This window comes from Tursiops truncatus, chromosome 10 (assembly GCF_011762595.2).
Source record: "Tursiops truncatus isolate mTurTru1 chromosome 10, mTurTru1.mat.Y, whole genome shotgun sequence".
NCBI classification, from domain to species: Eukaryota; Metazoa; Chordata; class Mammalia; order Artiodactyla; family Delphinidae; genus Tursiops; species Tursiops truncatus.
The window spans coordinates 91440617-91467095 of record NC_047043.1 but is presented as its reverse complement, the minus strand read 5'-3'; the positions used below and the strand labels follow the sequence as shown (position 1 = coordinate 91467095).

The following is a 26479-nucleotide window of genomic DNA, read 5'->3' as shown; positions in this document are numbered from 1 at the left end:
CCATCCCTCAAGGATTTGAAGCTGCTTTATAAACAGAACGTGGTCAATAAAACGATAGAGTGGACAGCGGGGTACGGTGACATGAGTAAGCACAGAAAAGCGACATCAAGCAAGGATGGGGGCTGGAGGATGGGAGAGGTGATTCCGGGAGTCTTGGGCTCGGCTCCGAGGCACCTGGCCATCCCGCTGAAATGAGAGGCCAACTCCATCACACCTCTTAGTAAGAAGCAAGAGGAGAGATACCACCAGTGCTTCGAAGCAAGGAAACATCTCTTCACGGAGGGGTTAGTGGGGCAGGCTTTCCAGTTGGACCTCCCGGGTTCAAGGCTGGGGTCCCTCATCCACTGGCTCTGTGACCATGGGCAAATTACTCAACCTCTCCGAACCCATGTGGAAGGGCTGCCAGGGTGCATCAGGTGCTTAGCACAGTGCCCACTAAGTGTGTTGGTTTCACACCACCATGACATTAGTATCATGTGAAAACCCCACAGCAAAGGCATCACCCAAGCAGCTAAGTGGCGAGAACTGTCAGAAAGACCGGTCTTCAGCTCCACCGCTCACTAGCTGGGGTCACCTCAGAAAGGGACGACGCCTCTGAAACCCCAATCTTCTCATCTGCAAAATGGGCAACAGGGTGGACCCTTCACGGGTGGCTATGAAGACCCGAGATAATCACAGTAACACTCCCAACAGCTGACCTGACGAGGTCCCGGGAACCTGGGGTGAACCTGCGTGCGTCTCACCTCACACACAGCCCCTGATGAAGCAGTGGTTACTATTACTCCTTTTTGAGATCAGGAGACCCTTTTGGGTCTTTCAGATAATGTGCATCAGGTGTGGAGCATGCCCGAGAAGCCCACACTGTGACACACTGCGTCTTCCCAGGACGCTGTGAGAGGCACGGGCCTGGGAAGTGGCAGAGCAGCGAGGAGGGGTGACAGCAGGGCTGCAGGGGCCCCAACTGAGAAGCTCAGCAGACGCCCTAGAAGGAAGACAGCTGGGCTCCAGAGGGGAAGCACTGGTACCTCGTACGGGAGGAGAAGTGAAAACGGAGGCATGTGCAGGAACTAAGGACCCCCGGTCCCCAATCAGGGGCTGTGCCGGGGGAAGGCATAGGGGCCGTGTAGCAGGCCGGGGCCAGGGGCTCCTGGAGACCCTCGCTGCCCCTCCCTGGTGCCTGGTGTCATCTGGACTCGGTGAGATCAGGCCCTGAACATGGCTCACAGACCTGTTCATTCCACCTGCTTCCGTCACAATGTGCTCGGAGGACCTGCGGGCGGGAAGGGGGCGCCCTCCTCAGGACTGTTTCCCCAGAAGCGGGTGGGACCTCAGACCAGAGCAGGTGGAGACTCGGCCCTGACCCGCCTCAGGCTCTTCATGGGCACTGGTCTACCTCCCTCCATGGGCGTATTTCAGTGAATCACACCCCAACCTCCACCCCCAAAACCTAGAGCCAAGAGCCATGGAGAGACTGTTTCACTTCTCCAAACTTTTCACTCCACGCCACCCAGCAGGTTTGAGCACCGCCTTCCAAATAAACCTGGTCTAGAGCAGGCAACATTGGTCCCAGGTAAGAGGAAGCAAAACGGGGGGCGGGTGAATGGGAAGTGACTAAAAGGGAACCAAGAGAACTTTCTGGAGTGAAGAAAATGTCTTGATTGGGGTGGAATTCACACAGGTGTGGTAGAGAGAATAATACGCCCCCACCCCTGAAAAGATGTCCAGACCCTAATCCCTGGGACTTGGGAATATGTCACCTTACATGGCAAAGGGGAATAAGGTTGCAGATGGAATTAAGGTTGCTAACCTTAAAATAGGGAGATTATGCTGGATTATTCAGGGGCTAGTGTCATCACAAGCGTTCTTAAAAGCGGAAGAGGAGGGTAGAGTGATATGGTGTGAGAAGGACTCCACTCGGCGTTGCTGGCTTTGAACATGAGGAAGGGGCTATAGCCAAGGGGCCTCTAGAAAGTGGGAAAGGCGGGGAACGGATTCTGCCCCGGAGCCTCCAGAAAGGAATGCAGCCCCGCTGACACCTTGATTTTAGTCTAGTTAAGACTCATGTCGAACTTGTAAGATAAAAAGTCTGGCTGTCTCAAGCCACTAAGATTTTCGTAACTCGTTACAGCAGCCAATGAAAACAAATACGATAGGTATAAACATTTGTCAAATCTGATCAAAGTGTACACTTAAAATCTCTACATATTATTGTATGTAAATCACATCACAATAAAAAGGAAGAGAAGGGGGAAAAAAACTGCTTTGTTACCCGAAGGCTAGAGAACTTTGTCAAGGCTGTCCAGACAAGGGGCCACCCTCAGAGGCCACCTCCCCCTGCAGAGGGACCTGCGTCTGCCGCCCTCACGGCCCATCTTTCTTCACCCTCTGCTTATCTCCAAATCGCATGTGATTCCAAAGCCCTCTTCACATAAGCTGTCTCATCAGCGTTTTAGGAGATTGTCAAGACAGATATCACCATTCATAAATCCATCACGTTATAGACGGGAGAGCTGGGGTCAGGAGAGGTCAGCTGACGTGTGGCAGAGCCACGCCCGCTCCCTGCCTCTGCACTCAAGGCCCTGTGCACCGCCTGCCTTCTTAGTGATCACACGGAACACCAGCCCCAGTGATCGGCAGGCAACTCCGAAAAAACGAGGGTGGGTTTGGGGGCAGACACAGCGTCAATGCCAACATCACGGACAACAGGTCCATGTTTGGAGTGGCCTCAGGGAAGGAAGCCGGGGTCGGGCCAGGTGAGAAAGTGACCACCTGCAGCGGCCACCTCCATGGAAGCTCTGGGGGACAGAGGTGGGAGGGGACCCAGGTATGGCCACTGTAAGCCAGGCTGAAAAACAATCCCCACAAAACAGAAAAGACGGATCCCAGAATGTTAAAGCTGGAAGCACTCTATTCCAGACACTTCCAGATGTTTTTCCCAGCAGGGAAACCCTGCTTCTCCTCCGTCCCCTAACACCACCTTCCATAAGGACCCAGATATGAGAGAGATACAGGCAGAACTGCTCAGCCTGAAACACAGCAGGGAGCACGCCCCTCACATCACTGCAGCGCCTCCTTGCAACGCCAGGGTCCACAGGACGTTGTCTGGGAACTACCCGTTTAGTCCAGCCCTACACATTTCACAGAGGAGGAAACTGAGGCCCAGAGAGGGAAACAGACATCTCGAGGCCACACAGAGCCCACGTCTCCTGCCTACTCGAGCCAGTCCCTTTGCCCAGGCCCGGTGGTGGCTGGCTGACACAGCAAGCAGCTCGGATTTCATTCCTGCTCTCGGCTAACTGCCAAGCGGACACAGTTTGCCCTCCTCGGGCTGCGTGAGCTGTATGGGGACTTAAGAACTGAGGTCTTAGTTTAAAATAATGAGACCACCCTTTCAGATCACTCTTGAAAATAATAAGATATCCCTTAATTAGCCTGGCAGCCACCCTCTGTGCCCAGCCAAGTCCTTGCAAAGGAACAGAGCGTGATTTATGACAGGTCCACCCGGCTCCTGAAACCAGAGGCGGCCCGAAGTTAGGGACCAGCAGACAACTGGCAGCTCCTCTAAACAACAGGCCGGAAGTGTGCAGGATGGGGTGGGGGGACTCCTTTCTTTAGGTGCAAGAGGTCACACTGTGCAGGATGGGGTGTGGGGAGAAGGATGGGAGCCACGGGCCTTCGCCATGCGCTGGACACACAACAGGGAAGGTGAGCGAATGAGCACCTTATTGAAAAGCCATCTTCCCCAGAATTCAGAGACTTGGGGGAAGGAGGGCAAAGACAGTCTTGGAACCTCGGAACGCAGAGCCAGCCAGCCAGCCTGCACCTGCAGGGACACGGGAGGAGCCCTTTACGAGCATCTCAGATAAAGGAAGTGGCAGCAGCAGGAAGCAGAGGTGGATGTGATCCAGGGCAGGTCTGGCGGGAGAGGGGACGGTATGGGGGGAGCAGTCCCCAGCGCTCCTGGGACAGCTCTGAGACTTTGATCCTTCCCCAAAGGAAAGCATTTCACCCGGCAGCAGTCCACCTTCTAGAAACCCTCACACTGAGCCTTCAGAGACTCCAGAGAATGAGCTTTTCTATCTGACTGCCTGGTACACAGCCCATGACATTCACTCTGCGTGCTCACTTATCTGCTGCAGAATGAATTAAGTTCTCAGGCTAAATGCAAGAATTTGAAAAATGTGACTGCTGAACAGTGCTGAATCCTTGTGCTTCCAGGAGCAGATGAAAATTCCTCCCTGGAGTCTGACTTTTTCTCTTTTTACTCTGCCTCCGGCACACGGGGACCTCGGCCTCGGCCCTGGAGTCTCCAGGACTTGAAGGGATGTCTCCAAACAGACCAACCCATTCCTGTCCAGCTTGTTCAGAGGCTCTGCGGGTGACAGAGTGACAGCAATGGCTACCCAAGTGTGGGGCTTAGCTTGTGGGGTTCTCCTCCTATACCTGTGATTAACTGAGACTTCCATCAGACTTCCTGGGGACCCCTGATCTGTAAATTACAGTGAACAATAACTGAAGCCTTCTGATTTGCTTGCCACCTACCTAAGTGCTTTGTATGCAGTATCTCATTTAACCCTTCTAACTACCCCATGAGGTAGGGGCTACCACTATCCCCACTTCACAGATGAGGAAACTGAGACTCAAAGAGGTTAAATAACTTGCCAAGTCATACAGCTAGGAAGTGGTGGTGGTGCCCCAAGACTCAAGCCCCACTGGTGTGACACCTCAGCCCATGCTCTCAACGCCCCTGCTTTGTCCAACACCTCTCATCTAAGCAAGAGTGTGTCAAACTCCAAACACCTTTTGGCTTTTTATAATGCACTCCCTACCTGCCAGCCCAGGTCCCTCAGCTGCACAGCAGAGAGTCTCACAGACTCTTCTCACAGGAAAGAACAGCCATGGTAGGAACACATGTGAATGCCCCAACTTTCCCGCAAGGCCTGATGCTCTTGTTAACCTGGGCTCCCAAACAAGGCTCTTTTGCTAGTTGCCGGGGCTGGGGGTTACAGGTTGTTCACCGAACCACTGTCCCTCAGTGACCACCGTAGGTCTTGAGTCCCTTTCTTAGAAACCCATGACAACAATCAAAACCCAAAGATCATGTACCAGGAACCAGGTGATAAAACACACATGCTTTAGGCACAGGAGCCTGGAGAACTGCAAGTCTGGAAACCTGAATTTTAGCCATTGCTCCTCGATAACCAGCTACGTGAACTTGGGCAACTTGCTTAACTGGATTTGTGCCCTAGGTTCCTTATCTGAAAAACATGACTCTTACCACCTGCCCTGCGTGCATCACATGGAGGGGGTCCATCAAGGGTGCAGTTATGAAACACTATGTGAAACGCACTTTGATTACTACGGGAAGCTACTCAAATGCAGGGTGTATAATCTATCAATACCACTTTCAAAGGAAATCAGTTAGCGGGTAAGATAGGTGGATCGACTAATGTGCCGGGTGTTATGTGATGACCAAAGTCTAGTGTCCCCAAAACAGCCAAAGATAAACAAGCCCTGCTCGTACTGGTAGGTCAAGACAGCCTGTAAATTGACAGCAAAAAACACACTGAAGAGCCTTTCCCAGTAACTGTCACAATGAAGGAAGGTAAAAAAAAAATCCAGCTGGAATTCCACTAGTTATAGACGCCATTCAGATTCCATTAGACACAGAGACAAATGTTATTGCTTCCACTTCTCAAAGTGTAATACACCCAAGGCAGAATGGTGTCAGACCCTCCCCCGGACAGGCCCAAGCCTTTCAACATGAACTGTTTTTCCAATATTTTCAACTACTCTTGACTTCAGGAAAAGTATGATATTTGAAAAGAATCTAATAATTAGTAAAGAGGGCATTAAGAATCAAACACTCCCCTGGTATAAATGATCACTCACTCTAAGGGCATTTTTTTTAGCAAGGTTTGATGGGTTTCAACCAGTAAACATCTGCAAGTCTCAGCTCACCAGTGTCTCTGAGGATGTTGCCAGCTTTAATGAGTTCAGAAATAATATAAACTTTAAACAGAAAAGAAGGAAGTGATGAAGTGAACGAAGTATGGGTTGTAAAGGCACTGACATTTCAACTTCATTTTTCTGAAGAGTTCCTCCCTCATCCAAACTGTAGAGCCATCTCTTGATAACTCAGACATAAACAGCATGCTTCATCTCCTCTTCCCTGCCAGGGCTGGACGGAGGCCACCGTCTGCTCATCGCTGATTCCCAAGGCCTGAGAGAGGGGCTGGAGGACGACGAAGACCAAATTAATCTGGGCACTGGGCTCCAGGGAAGGGCCTGAGCTCCAAGGTCAATACCAAAGCACTGTATCTTCATGATGCTTTTCAAGGTGAGTTAATTCTGGTTTTAGCAAGCAGCAAAGTCCCACCTGTTGCCTAAGAACCACTTTTCTTCTGAGACCTGAGAGCTTAACACCTCTCCTTACCTGTCCCCCGGGGCCCACAGGAAACAGCACTGGCCAGGAAAGTCTCCCCGATCTGGTAGGCAGGCTGGTCTCCCCTCTCCCGTGTGGATCAGAACACGGACAGCTTCTCACATACTCATCCATGACACCTCAACCAACAAACTGTACTTCCTAAAAAAATTTTTTTTGAAGGTGTTATCTTACAAAGCCCCTGTATGTGTAGGTAAACTGTCAGCAATAACATCTCTAGCAACATTTAAGACTAAAATCACACAGGTTTCAGGGAGGCAGCTCAGCCTTCATTCTAGAAGACCCAGGGACAAGAAGTTAAGGGGACTCCAAATTTTCTCTGGGTTCAATTCTCAAACCTCCTTACAGAAGCCAAAGGCCAGCATATATTGTGGGGTGCACGGGCACAGCCGTCTGTCCCTTCCAACCAAAGGCAGGAAAACAAAGAGTCTCCAGAGAAAAACAATGATGACCAGTAAAATGGGAAACAGAAGCAACCCCAAATGTGCCTGAAGTGACGGGAGATTGCGGCAGGGACCTCCTTGGGAAATTTCTTTAAGTACAAGGAGGTACTGTGGTTGCTCTTCAAGCCAACATGAGGTTTATAAAAAAGAAAGGCACTGTGAAGCAGACGAGCCTTTGGTTAGACCTCAGGGATGATTTTTGTTAAAGTACTCAGGGAGGTTTTGGAATCTCGGTCTACAGACATCTACTCAACCAGAGAAGAAGGAAATCAGTATCAGTGAACGTCTGGGGCTGCTGGAGACGCACACTAGTCTCCAAGGGTGACCTCCAGGACTGGTTCTATGATCTAACGAAAGTGCCTTCTGGTGGTTCAGGTGACACTCTCAGGTCTCGTGTCAGCTTGCCCACAGCCTTGCTGTGGGATCTGTGACAGGGGGACAGAGGCCTTCTCAGTGAGCCTCCAGTGTGTATCACGAGACCTGAAAGGGACGATGCAAGAGGTGCTGCAAAAACTCCATCGGCAAGAAACGCACCCCGGGCATCAGCAAAGGAGGGCTCAGGTGGCTCCCCTGCCCAGAGCCTAGGGGCGACGCGGCTGCTGTCCCTTCCCGCTTCACTTGGGGGTTCCATGCGCGTTATCAAGAAAGAACTGACACAGGAGTCGGAGGATAAGACCTTCGCTCTTTGGTCTTATTTCTATCCTGGGTACCTGAGGGCCAATCAATCAACACTGACGGACATTTTCTGCCCTAAAGTCACCAAGGTTCCCCGGGGCATCCAACTTGAGCTTTATGTCGACGTCAAGAAGGATCCTTTGCACACCCATTCTCTGTGTTTGTACGGAGAGCAGCAGGGGTTCAGAGAAAGGGCTCCACGCCCTGCACACTCAGCAAGGTACAAACAGGTGGACAGGGGTGGCTGAGGACCTGGGCAGGTATGCACAGGGCATTTATTAACCTGCAGCCTCGGTTTCTTCATCTGTAACGGAGGAAGGAGGAGGGGAAGTGCTACCCAAGAGGCCTGGAGGATGGAATCAAGAAGGTAACACAGTGCAAGCCCAGCACAGGGTCTGCACCTGGTAGGTGTTCTGTACCAGATACTTTTCCTTCCCCACTCTCAACAAACCGCACTGTGACACGCCTGCTCGACGGATAACATCCAAAAAGAAATAAATATACCCTGGCCTGTCGGGGGCAAGGACGTTGGCTGGCAAACGCAAAACATCAAGCAAAGCGAGCGCCTTCTGACAGAGGGCTCACCATCACCCGCTGTCCTCTGCTCGATCAGATGACCTCTCAGGTCTCAGTCCTGGTCTGAACCCCAAAGGACACGCTCCAGGACTTTCAGTCCTCCCAACCCAGCAGGTCCATTTCACTGGGTACTGGCCCATCAGGGGGCCCATATGGCTGCAGAGAACATCCTTGGGATCCAAGAGTAAAACATACAGATGGCCAGACGGATGGAGACGGCGGATAAAATTACACAGCACTCATCTGTGTAAGTGCTGCTTAATAGATTATGGCTCTGACATCAGGAACGTGCATCCAAGTAGGTTACAGCGCGAGTCAACTTGGTGCCCTTTAGAAGCACTGACTAGGGCTTGGCAGGGGCCGTGGAGATCACCTAATTCAGCCTCCCACCTGACGAGAAGCTCAGTACCTGGGTCGAGCAGTGGTCTCATGCCCCGCGCCCCTGCCCCCGCCCCCCCCCCCCCCAGTGCTATGCTCCAACCACGCTGGCTTCCTTCAGCTCCTGCCAACCCGTCTGTCTGAACACTCCTGCCCTCTGCTCTTCACGCCACTCGTTCTCTTCTCGTCTGCTAAGTCTGGGCTTAAATGCATCTCCCTGGAGAAGCCTCCTCTGACCACCCTAAGTGGCCTCTCCATGACACTCTTCCCTCTTCACGCTTCTCCCTTATTTAATTGTTAACTGGCTTACGATCCATGTCCCCTGCTAGACTATAACCTCCTCGAGGGCAGGCCGTCTATGATCTCAGTCCGGACTGTGTCACGGCCACCTCACCCAGTGGCCGGCACCCAGCAGGGGCACCACCAATACCTGCTATCTTAATGAACGCACAATAGTCCTGAAGGACGTGCACTCCTGCAAAACTTAAATCGAGTCCAGCTTTGCATCTACGGCAGCTGAAGTTTAACTCAATAACCAGAAGATCCCTGTCCGTGACAGCTCAAAATCCTGCCAAGCGGGGAAAACGCCGAACGCCAAAGGCCAGCTGAAGGAGGCTGATGTGGCGTTCTCACCTCTCAGAGGCTTATCAGGGTTGTGCCCAGGTCTCTGCGATGGGCTCAGGCTGGCTGGGGATCCTAATCCAACTAGTTCACTGTTAACTACTCTGGCCTGGCTGACACTTGCATTATTAAGGTGGGGCGGGAAGGACAATCATTCGTAGACCTTCCATCTCAGAACCTGGCTCACACCCCTGACTTGATAACTACAAGCTCGGGGCTTGTGTTGCAAGGAGGCTAATGAAAACACATTTTTCAAACACCATATGGTGAGGGCAACTGAAGCACCCTCCTCCTCCAACAGCAATCTAAATTTTTAAGTCCTGATTTCAAAGGAAAACGAGTGGCTTGAAGATATCAGATGGTTTACAGGACTCTCCCCTTTGGCATCTAGGACATCTTGATGACAAATTTAAAACCCAGGCAAAGGTAACTGGGAGAAACATCAAGAGAGGCTCTTGACACTTGCACAGAGGAACTTAGAGGACTCAGGAAATGCACGTGGGCATAGATTTCTCAGTAAGAAGGAGGGTCATGGCAGAGGTGCCGAGGCCAGCTGTGAATGTCACTTAGGTTCTCAGTGCGCAGGGTCCAGGCTTGTGAGTGACACGTCTTTAAGGCCCCCACGGCAGGACTCTAGCCGCTGACAGTTTCTAATGAGAAAGTATTCTCAACCATGAAGTTAGCTCGACTGGAAAAGTTCCAAAGGGGAAGTCCCTCCAGTTACTCAGAACGGGGGGAAATAAAGTTGCCTTCTTGGTCTGGAATCTGGGGATATTTTATGCAGATGGCTCTGACAGAAGTTACTAAGGGGAAGTCAGCTCGCCTTTGATTATTCAAACAGGCTACTGCTATTAAGAATTGCACAACTCTTGGGCAAGGCAGGGGTGGGTTTCGGCTTTGTTTTTTTTAAGCCTATCCTCACGGGAACTACTTATTCTTTTCGAAGAACATTTCATTATAACCTCCCTAACTCACGTCTTTTAAATGTCTCTGCTCTGGTGGGAATGTGACCGACAAGGCAAAGCCATCAGAGCAGCCAGGGTGCAGGTGGACACCCCCGGAGCTGCCACCGGGCTTCTCAGGAGGGCACTTCTGCTTCCCTGCTGAGAACTGGATGCCGCAGCCACTTTTTTTAGTGCAGGCTGAGTAATCCCGACCTGCAGCCTTCAGGTAACAGAAGTTGCCCAAGCTCCAGGAATGATCACTGTGGGACAAACGCCTTCCTTTGTTTTCATGTGGTTCCACCTTATAATGTGCTAGATGAGATAAGAGCTGTCACCCCACCCAGGGCAAGAGCACAAGGAGGATTATGGAAATGCCAACAGCCCTCCTTCTCTGGGGCAGAGCGATGGTCTGTCCAACGGGCAATGGAATCCATCTAGCTCAGGGGCAACCCGAGAGCAAAGGGTAAGCTTCTATCGGATGAGCTTGAAGACTCCCAGGACAGGTCCCTATAATGAAGGGGCTGGTAATAAAGAAAATTATCCTAGGAAAAGAAATAGGTGAGGGCGGGAGGAAAGACACCTCAGCCGAAACCCTTCTGATGTCTTAGAGCTACACGATGGGGAACTCTTAGGGGGAAAAGGAAAATATTCTGTTTCTGGAGACAGCTCCAAGAATACTGAGCTAGGCGTGAGAAACAAGCAAGCTGATAGATTGGAGGGGAAAAAAAGAAAGAAAAGAAAAGGTGGGGAGAAGAAGGAGTCAGGGAAGGGGGAGCGAGATGGCTGAGAGACAGGGGAATTAAAGAACACCATGGCAACAAGTCTGTCCACCTACCCTGGCCGCCCACCCACAGCCAGATTCTTTGCTGACGCACTTGAGAACAAGCTGGTTCCTACCAGCTCAGGAAGGTGAGCAAACCCGGAGAGCTCATTAAATCCCTTCTCAGCGACTCTTGTCTGCCTGCAGATAGTGAGCAAGGAGGATATAAATAGAAGTTATATAACATCTCTTTGTTGATTCCTGTGCTTACCAAAAAAAATGCAGCATGACCTTGTTTTTTTTTCTGCAGCGTTTTCTTCAGCCTGCGGGTTGAGGACTTTAAGCCAGTTAGGGATCATCTTAAAGTTTAAAGAGGAGGCTATAGATTTCCACATTAAGGACACTCAGGAGGATCACCCAAGCTCGGAACCCGCAGGATCAAGTCCTGCTCAGGTATAAAAAAAAAAAAAAAATCTACTTGCTGTAGAATAAAACTTTAAGGAATCCTGTGGCGTCCTCGGAGGACATTTCTGATGATGCCAGGAGTTGTATTAACACCCAAGAGCAGAGAACCGTGTGAAACCAAATACATGACTTGGGTTTTCAAAGGAGGTCAGAGCACTCAAAATACATACATTTAAAGCCAACTGATGGTTTCTAAATACCTCCAGGAAGATTCAGTTGTCTTTTCCTTTCTCAACAGGCAAGACAGTAAGAGTCCAGTGGAGGGTTTCCCTGGTGGTGCAGTCGTTGGGAGTCCGCCTGCCGGTGCAGGGGACGCGGGTTCGTGCCCCGGTCCGGGAGGGTCCCGCATGCCGCGGAGCGGCTGGGCCCGTGAGCCGTGGCCACTGAGCCTGCGTGTCCGGAGCCTGTGCTCCGCAACGGGAGAGGCCACAACAGTGAGAGGCCCGTGTACCGCAAAAAAAAAAAAAAAAAAAAAAAAAAAATAGGCCTCCTCCTTCGGGAGGCCAACAGAGGTGAGAAGTGCAGAGGGAAACACCAACGGGAGGCCCTGAGATCTATCCCAACCCGGTCAGAGTCTCCAGCGCTGCCGGGGCTCCTGGACAGACTCTGGTTCTGACATCTTCACTGGGAAGTAGCTTTAAAGGAGCGTGTGCTTACAAGCTGTGCTGCTGAACCCCCATTACTCTGCTATCTTGTCTAACCTAGTGATGCCACAAGACTCTTTCAAAAAACTGTTACCATGGGAACTTTCCTCTCTCAAGCATTTTTCAAGAAATGTTACAGGTGCTGCAGAATTCAATGCCCTTGGTCTCAGTAAGCATTTTCTGAGTCTTTGAACGTGTGGCTTCAACCGAGAGGACTTTCAAACCCATGATGCAAGGGTTTTGAACACAAATCTCTTCAAGGGATGGGGTTAATCACACAGGGCATGGGTGCTATGATGGCCCAAGGCCCCACTAGGCACGCAAATTCTGAACCACAGGGCCTTTAACGCAGCCTATTCGCTAAACAGAAGACCCCATAGGGATGTAAGCAGCTCAGAGGGTGACCCCAATAAGGGATGCTGTGGCTATCCTCCCTACCATGGGATTTCCCTTCTCATCAGAACTGGGAGGTGGTCAACAACACAACAAGGCATCCATCCAGGCAGGGCAAGAGCCACCATCCCCCACTGAACCCCTGGTCCTAGGTCAGCACATCAGCTCATCTCATCTCTCAACTGAGCCCTATTAGCCCAAGCCTTCTCCTCTTCTAAATTCCTGTGACGAAAACACCATCGACCTTCTATAATATAAACAGCGCAGATCTGGTAGGAACCAATACATCTTCCTGTCCCGACGTGGCAATGTTGCCAGGTAACAATGTAGAAATACACTCAGAAAACTGTATGTGACAATATACAACCTCCGCTCCGCAGCTGATAACCGAGGGAGTGTTAAAACACCATGTTCTCTGAACACTTGGGCTCTTGGTGCGAAAAGAAAATTAAACGGGATATTTCCTCTTGTAAATATAAGACAGGCATACGACTCACACATGCAGCCACTAACTGCGAACAGTAGAGGGGTTTGCCGCAGCCATCTGCAATGCACCCCAGCTTTCACTCTCCTGCCCCTCCACTCCCCCCCAACATGGATTCCAGAAAACTAAGAGAAACGTAACCAAGCACGAGCCTCTCCTGTGTTAGGGACAAGTTCACCTCCGACCAGAGAAAGGACACCAGTGGCAACTACAGAAAAACTCATACCTTATTATAAAACTGGGCGTGCTTCCATCGTGTGGTTCCTAAGTTGACTTAGAGAATTCACTGCATGACCAAGCAGTGACCACTTGCTTCTCAGATCAAATAACTAGCGCTGCCTACCCGCTCCCAACAATGACGAGGAAGATGCAAAGCACCGCAGTGGATGTAGGGCACTGATTAACTCCCTGGCATTGGACCCATGCAACTTCAAGGCTGTCCAGCATGGTAGAAAGTCAAGAGGTTTTTGAGGGAGATAGACCTGGGTACCGAATCTCAGCTCTGCGAACTGGGTGACTTTGCGTAAGACCTCCCTCGATCTTTTGGGACTCAGTTTTCTTATCCAGAATTGGGGTTATCCCACCTCGCCCAGATCAAGTACACAGCAGCACCATGCGCTGTGCCTGCCCTGCAACGGGCACTTTATAAAGGCAACGAGTCCTTTCCTTTTCCTTCTGCAACACATAAACATTCTTCAACCTGCCCAAGACTCGAATATGGGGAGAATCCAGGGCATGGAGCTTCTTCATGCAAAATGGGCAAAAGATGAGCTCTAATAAGCCTCACATTACACCGAAGTACATATGCTCCTTTAGATGCAAGTGAAAATCAAAACTTGTAGCAATATAATCTAACTTTTCTTAGGAGCCCTAATTCAATGAGCTGCCCTCTGTCTCCACGGAGAGGAAGTTATGCAAGAGACCTTCCTTCCCATTAACTTTCATGGACCTGAGACCCTGGAACCCGCTAGAGGGGAAGCAGCATGTGTGGCACATATAACTTTTATTTGGCAAATGAGATGCCCAGCCTGAAAGGTAAAGTCTTTCGTGCTTCTCTTCTCCATCATGCACAGGCCGGTGATGTAACCAAAGCAAAGACACACAAGCCATCTCAGGACTTCTCTGGAAGGCAGACTGCCCTCCACAATGAACCCACTAACAAAAAGAAGAACAAAGAGAGAGAAGCCACACATTCTGCAGAGGGGCTGAGAGCTCAGGCTCTTCTCTGTATTTATTCATTACGTAGAGATCGAGTTACCTTTACCCAACACATGCAGAGACTTCCCTGGGGAACGTGGGGTTGAAACAAACCCTGATACAACTACCAGCTAGCTCTGTGACACTAAGCAAGCAACTTGACCTCTCAGATCCTCTATTTCCCACTGAGCAGAAAGGGGTCCAGGCGGTACCTGCCCACACAGGACCACCACGCAGAGTAAATGAGATCGTGCAGAGAAACCAAGCCTCGCTCCTGGCACGTGAGCGTTCAGACTTTGGTACTCATTATTATTACCACCAACTACAGGTACTATAAAGAAGAAAAGGAGAAGGAAGAGCTCCATCGAGAATCTCTGGCATCACAAGGAGATTTCTCCAAATTGACTTTATATATTTCCCTTGGGTTCTGATAAACTTAACTCCTTCTCTCACCTAAAGAAAGTGCCTCTTTAAAATTGTGATCACCGTTCACAACACATTTCACATCCTCATGTTTATATTGGGAAAAGAACAAGATGACGAACGTAACATGGTGGCGACATACGGTCCAGACTTTGATTCATTCAGGGAACATTTATTGAGCACCCACCATGGTCCAGGTGCTGGGAAGTAAGACTGAGGCTTGACCCTGGGAGAAATTACACTCTTGGGTGGGGGGAGGAGAGGAAGACATAAAACCAAAAAGAAACTGTGAGCAATGACTGCGTATTAGGCACCATTCTGAGCTGCTGTGTGCTTTCCATATATTATCTCATTTAATCCCCAGAGGAGCCCTACGGAGCAGGATTCTCTACGTGTATTTGCTACGTACAGATTGACTTCCCTTCATCCAACACATGCAGAGACTTCTCTGGGGAGCCTGGGGGTGAGACTTGATCTCTGCCTCCTCGGGTCTTACAATGAGCCTCCATTTCAGGAGTGGTGACTGCTGAGTAAATGAACTGCCCAGACAAAGAGACCACTACTTCTGCCTCAGGGGATCAACAAGTTTCCAGAGCAGGAGGCAATTTAAACAGAGCTCAGGGAGCGTGCCAGGCAAAGGGAAAGCGGCACGTCCCACACGGAGCAGAGGCATCTGAGTACACGGCCAGGGCCGGGCAAACGAGCAGGTTGCAGCCACAGGACAATGAACGCGGGGGTGAGCGTGGGAACCCAGGCAGGGCCAGGCACGTGGGCACCAGTGGATCGCAGCAACAGGGCAGTGGATTTGATCTTCCACGGAAGGCCGTTAGGACAGGGAATGAGGTGGTCCGGCCTTCATCTGGCGGGGCGGGGTGGGCATCACTGACAGCAGTATGGAAGAGAGAAATGTCCGGAGGCAGGGAGGCCTTGAAGAGCCCATCTCAGGCTCAGAACTCAGATGGCCCGTTCTGGCAGATGGTATAGGATGCTTGTCAGGGGCAGGAATTCTGAAGCCAGAGCGCCTTGTTTCCAACCCCAGCTCCCCCAGCCCCAGCCGGGTCACTTTGGGCATGTCATGTAGCCTCCAGGTGTCAACTGTCTGGCTCATTACAAGTCTGAACTAAGTCCTGACTATTAGAATACTGGGAGGTAGAGGAGACGCAGAATGAGTTCCTGATGAAAATCAGGAGGGAGGAGTTGATGACATCAAGGTTTCCAGCTCGGGTGACTGCACAGGTGGCGGTGGGAAGTCCACTGACCTAGATACAGAACACAAGAAGGCCAATGCGGTGGAGGACTGGAGGTGATGGGCACGCCTGGGGTGGCGTGAACTGAGAGTTAACGCAGGTGGAGATGCCCAACAGGGATCTGCGCAGAAATCTGGAGATGATCACAGAGGTAGGGCCAGGAGCTGTTGGCATAAATGGTAGCTGGGAACCATGGGGATGGGTGAGGTCACCCAGGGAGCTTGGAGAAAAAGACGACAAATAGGCTGGAGACCAGGCGCCAGCATCTCACATATTTGAAGGTGAACTGTATGTGTGCCAAGGAGTCCCTTGTTCACCACGAGGAAAACCTCCAGAGGAAGCACAGAAATAGCACAGCGTCAGGCCATCAGGAAGTGACTGACGTAAAGTGTGGCACCCTGGGGTGGACGGTCAGACAGGGCTTCCAGATGAAAACTCTGGACTCCTGAGCCGTGTATACAGATCCCCTCGGGAAGGAGCTGCCCGAGGCTGCCTTCCAAATCTGCGTTAAAAAGTGCTAAGCAGGGCGATGGAATACATTCCCGCAGAGGCAGTAAAGGGAAAGGGGAGATCAGCCCTCCAATCAAGAAAGGAAAGAAAAAGTAGAGGCCTCTCGCTCCCTGAATTTCCATTTATAAGCGGAGTAAGTGGCCAGACTCTCAGGGGACTTAGGGTATTAGTCATCTGGTGAATATTTACCACAAACCTATCACTGCTCTCTACTGGGGGTGAAGACGACAGAACACAGGGATTAAGACTCGGTTCTTTTCCTTAAGCAGCTGCCTATCTCGACAGCAAAGATTCAACAAACACAGGGGCTGGCAGAGGTTTTCCATAAAGGTCCAAATGGTAAATATTCTAGGATTTGCCGGCCGTTCGGTCTGCGGTACAACCCCTCAGCTCTGCCCCAGCAGCGTGAGAACAGCCAAAGACAACACTAAAGGTTATTGTAAGGCTGGCTGTGTTCCAGTAAAACTTTATTTACAAAAGCAGGCGTCGGGCTGGATTCGACCCACTGGCCATAGTTTGCCAATCCCTGGACCAAGGTATCATAAGCCAACAGAGGAGAATCTGGGGTCAGCTTAGAAGTTCATAAGAGGCACTCCATCCTCAGAAGTCACTAAGGAAAGTTAGGAAGAACACGGACCTCTTGCTAGAGCTGAAGGAAGAGAAAGAAAGAAGGACCATTTAGACTTGTGGATTTAATAGGATACAATGAAGGCATAATGACAACAATTTTCCAGTCTTCTCTGACATTTTTTTTTGTTCCTCAGTCAAATTTTGGAGATCACGGAAAACCCGAGGTTTCCTCTGAAGATATCTCTTCTTAGAAATGAATTCCTGCTTATGGGTTTTCTAGGAAGCAAGAAGATGAACACTTTGCATCCAAAGATCTCCCCCCAACTCCCTAACGACTGCAGTCCTGTTAGGGAAGGCCAGAAGAGCACATGTATGGAACCGTCCACTTCTGCCTACAGTGTTGGCTTTGCTACTCAGGAAAGAAGAAAAGTAACATTGGGTCTCCAGTTCCTCTACAGGCACGAGCCGGGCGGGCACATCTTCCCCTCGGACCACCGCAACAGGACTGTGTTTCTCAAACCCAAGTGACAAAGAACACGCTGACCATCTTTGCAGTCATGTTCTGTCCTCAACTGCAGTAGGTCCGTGCATCATCCAGGGCCCACAACACTTGGACAGCTGGGGGCGTTCATTCAAGTCTTATATTCCCAACAATGGGAACGACTTTTGGATTTTGAGTCTTCACTGCAAAACCTTGGTCTAGACCCATAATCCTAAAAGACTCTTGTTCAGTGACACACCAGTTTCCTGGGGATGGAGAGGAAGGGCCTATGTCCAAGGATGACTTAGACCAAAAAGTAAGAATAAAAATAATAATACACAGAAGGAAAAAAAAGTCCTGGGTCAGGGAGCAGGTAACTGGACTGCCTGTTGCCTTCTGCTTCGCCCAGAATGTCCGGCAGCGTAAAAAACCAGTACCCGAAGCAATGAAGCCTCCCACCCTCCTGGACCTCCGATGTTAGCTCAAATACAGAAAGAGTGAGAGGGACTTAGGTGAACAGTGTGTGAAAACAACATACGACAGCACACCCCCCAGGCCCACTGGATCATCAACCACTAGACAGAAGCAAATTATCAGAAGTTGGATTTTTGACGGAGAACAAGTTGAAGAAAACAAAGCTCATTTTTAAATAATAAAGACTGTGTTAACACAAAAAATCACCACCTCGTTTCGAGATCCTTCTGTGACCTGGGCACCGAGTGAGGCACTTTCGGTGAATCACCCTGTCCGACCATCCCAGGAGCCCTGTGAGGTGGGGATGGACACCGTCCTGCTCCCCAGGCAGGAGCTGGCCTGGGGGGTCAAGGACCTTCCCTGAGCCCTGGGGTGGGAGGTGAGAGGCAGGGCTGGAGGCCTTCGTCCCTCCATCAAACCAGCCCCAGGGCAGCAGCTCATTCCTGCAGCCACGCCCTGTACCCCCCCCCCATGTGGCCCTGTTTCATCCTCTCAATAACTGCATAAGGAAGGGACTCAGGCTTCCTAACTCGTGGTTTACAGATGAGAAAACTGACTTTCAGAGCATCCTGAGAAAGTCCAAGGTCACCCCGATGGCAGGGGCAGGGCCGGAATTGTAGCCCAGGTGCTTCCACTCTAGAGGCCAAGCTCCCTCCCCTGCCACGCCTGCCCTTCTGGGCAGTGTCCCCCGAAGTCCCTGACCCCACGCTACCCGTTCTCTAAGGAGGGCCAACTGGCAGCGCCTGCAGCCGTCCTCCCTGAACCAAGACGAGCGGCTTCGCTGTCCAGACCCCTGGTGGCTTCAGCCAAAGGGGACAGGGGGCGGGGCCACCAGCCTTCCTCTTATTGTCATGGCAACGGCTCCCCCCAGGCTGGGGAGAAAGCAGTCTCCTGACTCCACTGCTGGCCGTGCTCTTCTCCCACATGGATAAAACCCGAGGTCAGAAAACACCGCTCCCGAATGACTCATTTCTGACTTGGCTGCCAAACACAACACCCTTTTACGTAACTCGCTTGCACACCAGTCTCCTCGTCCTCCGCCTCGGGGTAGCTGTCCTGTCAAACCAAGGCTGATCTGCCTCACCAGCTGGCCTCCCACCTCCCGCCAAGGCAAAGCAAAGCGCCCTTCCTGCCCCCCATCTCCGCTCACTGGGGTCGGGGTGGCCTCCAGTCCAGCGTGCTCCCCGCTCAGTGCCTTCTTGCGGCGACTTCTTCTGGAAGGGGTGGGAGATGTCCTATCGAATATTGGCTCTTGGGCTGCTGTCTTAAGCCAACCACAAAAAATAAGTGTGTGGCAAGGGAAAGGCCCCTGGACGAGGGACCTCTCTCTCTCTCAGCTGAATCCGCAGCCAGCTTCCTGACAGAGCACTTCTCACTTTTTCCAACTCGAGCTGTGTACGTGCGGAAAAGAAAATCCTTTCTGGGTGTGTCTGTAGGCTAGACTTGGCATGGGAAGAGCCGTGGGCAGCCATTTGATACATACAACTCACTGGGCTTCTGCAACCGGAAGCAATTAATCCACAAAAAATGTTCTTTTTCGATCTTTTCCCTGCGTTTGCTGTGAGGTTCTCTATGGTCGTGACAGCACGTACAGCCCCAAACATCTGTATGTGCTTAAAAAAGAAACCTAACACTGGGTATGTTCAAAGATACATTCTACTCCTCCCCTTCCCCCAGGTGAGAGCAGTCTTTGTCCTCCTGAAGCGAAGAGGAAGTGGAAGAACCTCCCCCGGGTGCTGGTGGGGACATGTCAGGAGGAAGAAACACAGAAGTTGGCAAGGACGCGAAGGACGGATATGCAAGTGGCATGAGGCTCGCTGAGCCCTGCGTTGCCAAAAATTAATTCAGAAGCAAATGCTTATTTGATAGTTTCCCACTTGCTACAAAACATCAAGCGGAAAGACTTCTTCTGGGGGCTGGCAGGAAGTGGGTGGCATGAGAGAGGGCAGAGAGAAGGCAGGAGTTACTCTTTTTTTTTTTTTTAATAGATCTTTACTGGAGTATAATTGCTTCACAATACTGTGTTAGTTACTGTTGCACAAGAAAGAGGATCAGCCCTATGCCACATGTTCCCATATCCCCTTCCTCTTGAGCCTCCCTCCCGTCCTCCCTAGGTCATCGCGAAGCACCGAGCTGATCTCCCCGTGCAATGCGGCTGCTTCCCACCAGCCAACTATTTTACATTCGGTAGTGTGTATATGTCCATGCTACTCTCACTTCGCCCCAGCTTCGCCCTCCCACCCCATGTGATCAAGTCCATTCTCTTCGTCTACCTCTTTATTCCTGCCCTGCAACTAGGTTCCTCGGTACCAATTTTTTTTTTTAGATTTCCTACATATGCATTAGCATACGGTATTTGTTTTTCTCTTTCTGACTTATTTCACTCTGTATGACAGACTCTAGGTCCATCCACCTCACTAAAAATAACTCAATTTCATTTCTTTTTATGGCTGAGTAACATTCCATTGTATATATGTGCCACATCTTCTTTATCCATTCATCTGTCGATGGACATTTAGGTTGGTTCCATGCAATCCCTATCAAACTACCAATGGCATTCTTCACAGAATTATAACAAAAAATTTTACAATTCATATGGAAACAGAAAAGATGCCGAATAGCCAAAGCAATCTTGAAAAATAAAAACGGAGTTAGAGGAATCAGGTTCCCTGACTTCAAACTATACCACAAAGCTACAGTAATCAAGACAGTATGGTACTGGCACAGAAACAGAAATATTGATCAATGGTACAGGATAGAATGCCCAGAGATAAACCCACACACATATGGGCACCTAATTTACAACAAAGGAGGCAAGAACATACAATGGAGAAGATAGCCTCTTCAAAAAGTGGTGCTGGGAAAACTGGACAGCTACATGTAAAAGAAGGAGTTACTCTTAAAGAGAAGCTCGGTCCCATGGCTCAACGATGTCACCCATTCCTGGAGAACCCCAGGGTAGTGGTACCATCTCCTTGCTCCTATAAGCAGAGGGTTCACCATGAAGCCTGAGCCACTCTGACAGCACCCAGGTAGGAGAAGTTTTGGAGGCAGTATCTATCTTCAGAGAAGCCAGGGCAGGGACAGAAGATATGGGAAGACTTGGAGTCCACTATGCCAGGCCAGGAACTATCCCCAATTCAGCTTCCAGGCATTTCAGGGCTTAAGTGATGGTGTGACAGATTACAAGGTTTCAGAGTAAGGTCAATTCTCCATGTGAGGGTTCCTAGCGAGCATTGTAGGTCCTTAGTTTTGGACTGCTACAAATGGAATCCCTCTGAGGTCTGGATAATGAAGTTTAGAACTTCTGAAGAACTCTGGTCCCCAGTGACCTTACCCTCAGTACAAGGGTGAATTTTCACACACCATCAGAAGGGGAAGGACAGGAGTTGACACTTTTGCAAAAATGGGATTGAACTTCCAGAGAGAACTGAGCTCCTCCATTGCAGAGACAATAGTGTCTCCCTTTCTTGCCCAACTCAGGGGCTTGACCGACCCATGGCAGGTGCTCAATCAACGATAACAAGGGTGTGGGGGAGCCAGCCTCCCTCTCTCCTTAGTGCACAAGCTCTACCCACAGCAAGAGGTGCCACTCCTCTCCCCTCCCTCTGGAGCCGAGCCGGTCTCACGACTGGCTTTGACCGGTAGAACATGGCAGAAGTGTTGTACCATGGATTCCAAGCCCAGGCCTTAAAACGACTGGTAGCTCCCACATCCTACTCCCCAAAACGCTGCTTCTCAGAACCTAGCCACCACGCTCTAAGAAGCCCAGACCACACAGAGAAGCCACATGGAGGAGAATCAAGGGCACAGTCCCCGCTCAGCAGCCAGCTGGGAGCTAGCACCAGTGCTACAGCCGTACAAGTGGCCATCTTGGCCGTCCCAGCCCAATCAAGGCCCTGATGACTGCAGCCCCAGCCAGGATCACGCACAGCAGAACTACTTACTGCTTGTATGATGAGGGGCGAGTTCCGTAACTATTCTGGGCTTTAGTCTCATCTGAAAAATGAGATAATCATGGCACCTACCTCTTAGGGAGACTGTAAGAATTAGATGATACGTGAGAAACCCGTAAGCATAGTTCCTGGTCCACAGTAAGCCCTTAATAAATGCTGGTTATCGTCATCATCATTACGGTTTTTACTTTCATTTTTTAATGATCATACAGTAAAACTGACTTTTTGGTGCGCAGTTCTACAAATTTTCACACATGTATAGATTTGTGTGTCCAAAGCAGGACACACAACAGTGGCATCACCCAAAAAACTCCTTTGTGCTATTTCCTTATGGTCGGATTCTCCCCTCAGCCCTATGCTGGAAAACACTGATCTGTTCTCCATCCCTACAGCCTTGTCCTTTGAGAATGTCATATAAACAGAAGCACCGAGGGCATCGCTTTCTGAAACTGGCTTCTTTCACTCAGCGTAATGCCTCTGAGGTGCAGCCACGTCATCGCATTTATCAATAGTTCATTCCCTTTTATTGTTGAGTAGGATGCTGTTGCATGGACGTCCCACAGACTATGCAATCACCGTACTTTAAATAATTATTTTCACAAGCCAGGGAAGAAAGACTTCAGAAATGGAGCCAGCCAGCCATCACTACTGGATTCTGAGTATTTCTGGAAAAACATCTAATAATCTCTAAAAAGTCCTGATTCAAAGAGGTAAGGAACCCAGGAGTCCACACGCATGTATGTCTCATGATAGATACACACAGGAACAGAAACCCAGGGATGACTTCCCGAATCCCACACAAAACTGGGTTGGAAAGCATGTCTCACTCCCCTTCCTCTCCACGTGAAGCCTGCTGCACATCTTGGGAGGAGGCGCTAGTAAAGCTAAGGGCTCTTCTGCAGCTGTCTCCTTGGAGAACCAGCACACAGCCCTGGAGCTGTGCAGTGCTGCACGCCCCACAGCGACTGCCTTTTCTACCACCTGTCCCTGAGAAACAGGAGTCCAGGGGAGCCCACCTGGATTCCCTTCCTGGGACTGGGACACATCACGGTGAACAGGAAGGACGGCGGGCAGTGTGCTCCAGCTGGGACCCACCCCGCCTGTAATGGCCGACAGCCTTCGGCGACCATTAACAGTCACAACTGCAGCCTTCACCCGACTCACGCTAACTTCCCAGCTGCTCTTTTAGTACTCTGAACCGGCTTCTCTAAAGCAAAACAAAACTGAATCACACTCCCCCTGGGACTGCAGGGTGTCTGTGCTTAGGTGGCCCCAGACAACTTGAATTCCACATCATTTTCTCTGGAGAAAGAGGAGCTCAGGGCCAAGTCAGCTGCAGGCTAGAATGAATTTTCCTGGAACCGCAGGGTTTTAACGAGGCAGTGGGTGAAATCCTCCCAGCAACCCCTGAAATCACAGGAGGAGAGAGAGATGGGGCACGGGCAGAGCCAGCACACGCTCCCTGCTGTGCCCTCCCAAGCTGGCAGGGGGCTCACAGGCCACCCTATCCAGGCCCACCCAGCCGTGAGCACACTGGCTCTTCCAACAGACAGCAGCTCCGCTCGCCGAGAGGCTGGGCCTGGAGCTCCACCGAGGCATTTCATCTGGAGCCTGAGCATATGAGTAATAAATGTGTGAAAACATGAAACTAATATTCGTAATTACTTTACAAGATAAAGAACTGGAAGGAAAAACAGCTTCTGTGTGCCTTGCCATCACCATCAGGGGTACACTGTGAAAAACACAGCATCTCGCCAGAAACTCAGACTGCGTCGTGCCAGCCAGGCTCAGCGCCGGCAGCCCTCAGTCTCCTCGAGCCCTCCCCGGGCTTCATTATTCCTTAATTAACGGTGTCTTCTTGTGTCCAGTCATCCAGACTCGGTAAAGCCTCCCGGGGCCAAGTGGGGGGCCCTCTGACCTTCTGGCTTCTGGCAGCCAATCGGGCGACACTTTGGCCAACATGCATTAACTATAAATGGGTCCAAGGCACCAGCCTTGAGGAGGGAGCGAGCGTTGGAGAGTCTCCATTCATGACGTCCTGTCCCCACCGGGCTCAGGATACTTTTCCTCCTTTATTGAAGTATAGCTTTTGTAGAGTAAAGCACACCAATTCTAACTGTATGGCTCCCAGAGATTGAAACAGATTTATACCCACGTAACTACCAACACGTAGCCCATCGTTTCCAACACCCCAAAAGGCCTCCTATGCCCCTCCTAGAAAACATCCTGCCCTGTGAGCACGCCTTCCACTCTTGTGCCTCTGGGCCTTCTCGCCCTGCGGCATGGTCCAGCCTCCGCACCCCCCAGCTCTATGCATAACTTTCACCCCCACACCCATCCTTCAAAACCCATGTCATCAAAAAACCTTTCACTGACTCTTCACGTGGCTGCCGTTACTTCTCCCTTGGGGGGTCCGCAGTATCTTTCCTACCTCTTGGATGGCACTACACATCATTCTTGAGACACAGCTTCCTATGTGCATGTGTACTAAGTCTTATACCCTTGCTTCATTTTTAATTTCTTGAAGACTGGGATTAGCAAATTAGCAACTTTTTTTTTTTTTTTTTTAATTGAGGAGGGGAAGGAATAACCTAAGGTTTCCAACTTATTTGGCCAGTAGGGAAAAAACCCCAACCACTATCAACACCACTTTATTCAAGAAAAGATATCAGAGATTAAAAAAAAAAAAAAATTGGACAGGTTATAACCTCAGAATAAAATGGTCAGATGGTCCTTCAAACTGATACATTTGGTTTATGAAACACTGACCACATCACCCTGGTTTCCACACTTGGCTGTGCCTGGAGAAAATTCTCATAGACCGACCGGCCCCAGTGTCTGGAAACCACTGCCCTGAAGTCCCTAGTTCAGTGTCATGTACACAGCAAGTGCTCAATTAATGTTTAGTTTGACTGATCTAGTCCCTGGGAATCACATGGTTCAGAGACCAGGAGAGTTTCAGCCCTGCTTCCATGACAGCGCACATACCCAGACAGCAGGACCACGGCAGTGGGCGAGCGAATCCTTGTGAACAGAGGACCTGCAGGACCCATCCACGCGCGCACGCATGGTCAGACTCACGCGGGACAAAATCAAACGGCAGCCCACATGTTACAGGTCACAGGTGCCCGTGTGACAGTTCAGTCGTGCAGCGGACTCTCCCACCAGCACAAATCTCAACTGAGGGCAGCGCACATAAGAACGTCAGAAGTGTGTGTTGGGGTACTTGGGCTGGAGGCCGAAGAGACAGGGCCGCCGCAGTTGCCATGGGTGGGGAGGGCACAGGGCGCCTAGCTGCAGGAGCGAGTGGGGCTGAAACCCAGGTGAAAGCCAGGTGCCCTGGCTCAGGCCCAGGAGAAGAAATGCCCTTTTTAAATTTGCACAAAGAAACAAAACTTCATTAATCCAGATTCTGAAATTAAATTCAAGACCAAGAATATATGGTCAGGGCTTCCCTGGTGGCGCAGTGGTTGAGGGCCCGCCTGCCAATGCAGGGGTCGCGGGTTCAAGTCCTGGTTCGGGAGGATCCCACATGCCGTGGAGCAGCTGGGCCCGTGTACCACGGCTGCTGAGCCTGCGCTCTGGAGCCCATGAGCCGCAGCTGCTGAGCCCGTGTGCTACAAATGCTGAAGCCTGCACACCTGGAGCCCGTGCTCTGCAACAGGGGAGGGCACCGTGGTGAGAGGCCCGCGCACCGCGGCGAGGACTGGCCCCCGCTCGCCGCAGCTGGAGAGGGCCCATGAGCAGCAACGAAGACCCCACACAGCCAAAAATAAATAAATAAAATAAACTTATTTTTTTTAAAAAAGAAATAATACATTTAATTAGGGGACCAAACATCCCAGTGTACACCTGTTGACCTAGCATAATAATTAATGGCATAAAAAAAAAAGAATATATAGTCAAGTCAAATATATACATAAGGGTGAACTTTATGATATATGAATTATATCTCAATCAAAAGCTGTTATCAAAATGTGTGTGTGTGTGTGTGTGTGTGTGTGTGTGTATGTGTACACACACACACACAGCTAAGTAAACCCTTATTCAGAGCCAACAAAGAATGAAGAATGCATGAAGGGAGTATCCAAAGTATTTTAAAATATTTAAAGGAATCTTTTTAACTGCCATGTCCACGTGAAAATTATGTATATATTATTAAAATTCATTAAAATTGCTTCTTTAAGGACTTCTACTCAGAATTCTACTTCCTATTATTATTTTAAAATATGCGTCATAACAAGCCAACAAAAAGTCATCTATTTACCTTTGACTAAGCTAGCCTGGCTTTCCCCTATTAGCTCCTATTAGTTCAAACTGGTTCAGTTTTATTGAGCTTTTCAGTTAAAAGAAAGAGAAATATATAGTTTGCAAGAGCTGCAAGGTCCACAGATGTAACAAATCTAAATAGCACACAGTCCAAACCCCTCTGGTCATCAGGTGACGGGATCCTCTATGATCCTGGATAAAAGCTGTAAACATAATTCACGCAATCATTCATGAACAAACATTCACGGATTATCTATTATGCTCCAAATCCTGGGCCAGGTTTCTTCACATATCCTCAGCATTTTATCAGTTTTTGAATGTAACTCACGTTTTAGAACCAAGTCTGAATTAGGACAGGATGACCACAGCAAGATAGCAAAAGAATTCGCTTTTCAGAACAATACAATTTCGTGCCCTAAAAATGAGCTGTCTCTCGTACAGGAGTCTCAGCACCGCCCAGTACCTGGTGCCCGGAACAAATCCTCCTCCTGTTCAGCAAGGACGCCCCATGAGCAGCAAAGCTG

General features: G+C 50.2%; 1 protein-coding gene and 2 long non-coding RNA genes across 3 annotated transcripts in view; 1 reads left to right on the top strand and 2 right to left on the bottom strand.

Moving 5' to 3' along the window:
* The window catches only part of ITPR1 (inositol 1,4,5-trisphosphate receptor type 1), a 318730-nt gene that overhangs the window by 75164 nt on the left and 217087 nt on the right, over positions 1 to 26479 (bottom strand). The window lies entirely within an intron of this gene.
* LOC109552147 (uncharacterized) lies at positions 1324 to 17936 on the top strand. The gene is made up of 3 exons (XR_002178912.3): positions 1324 to 1570; positions 6180 to 6340; positions 11546 to 17936. It is a non-coding gene; the product is annotated as an uncharacterized lncRNA (long non-coding RNA).
* LOC117313971 (uncharacterized) lies at positions 16656 to 26479 on the bottom strand. Its single transcript, XR_004528616.2, has 2 exons — positions 18881 to 26479; positions 16656 to 16854 (listed from the first exon to the last, which is right to left on the bottom strand). It is a non-coding gene; the product is annotated as an uncharacterized lncRNA (long non-coding RNA).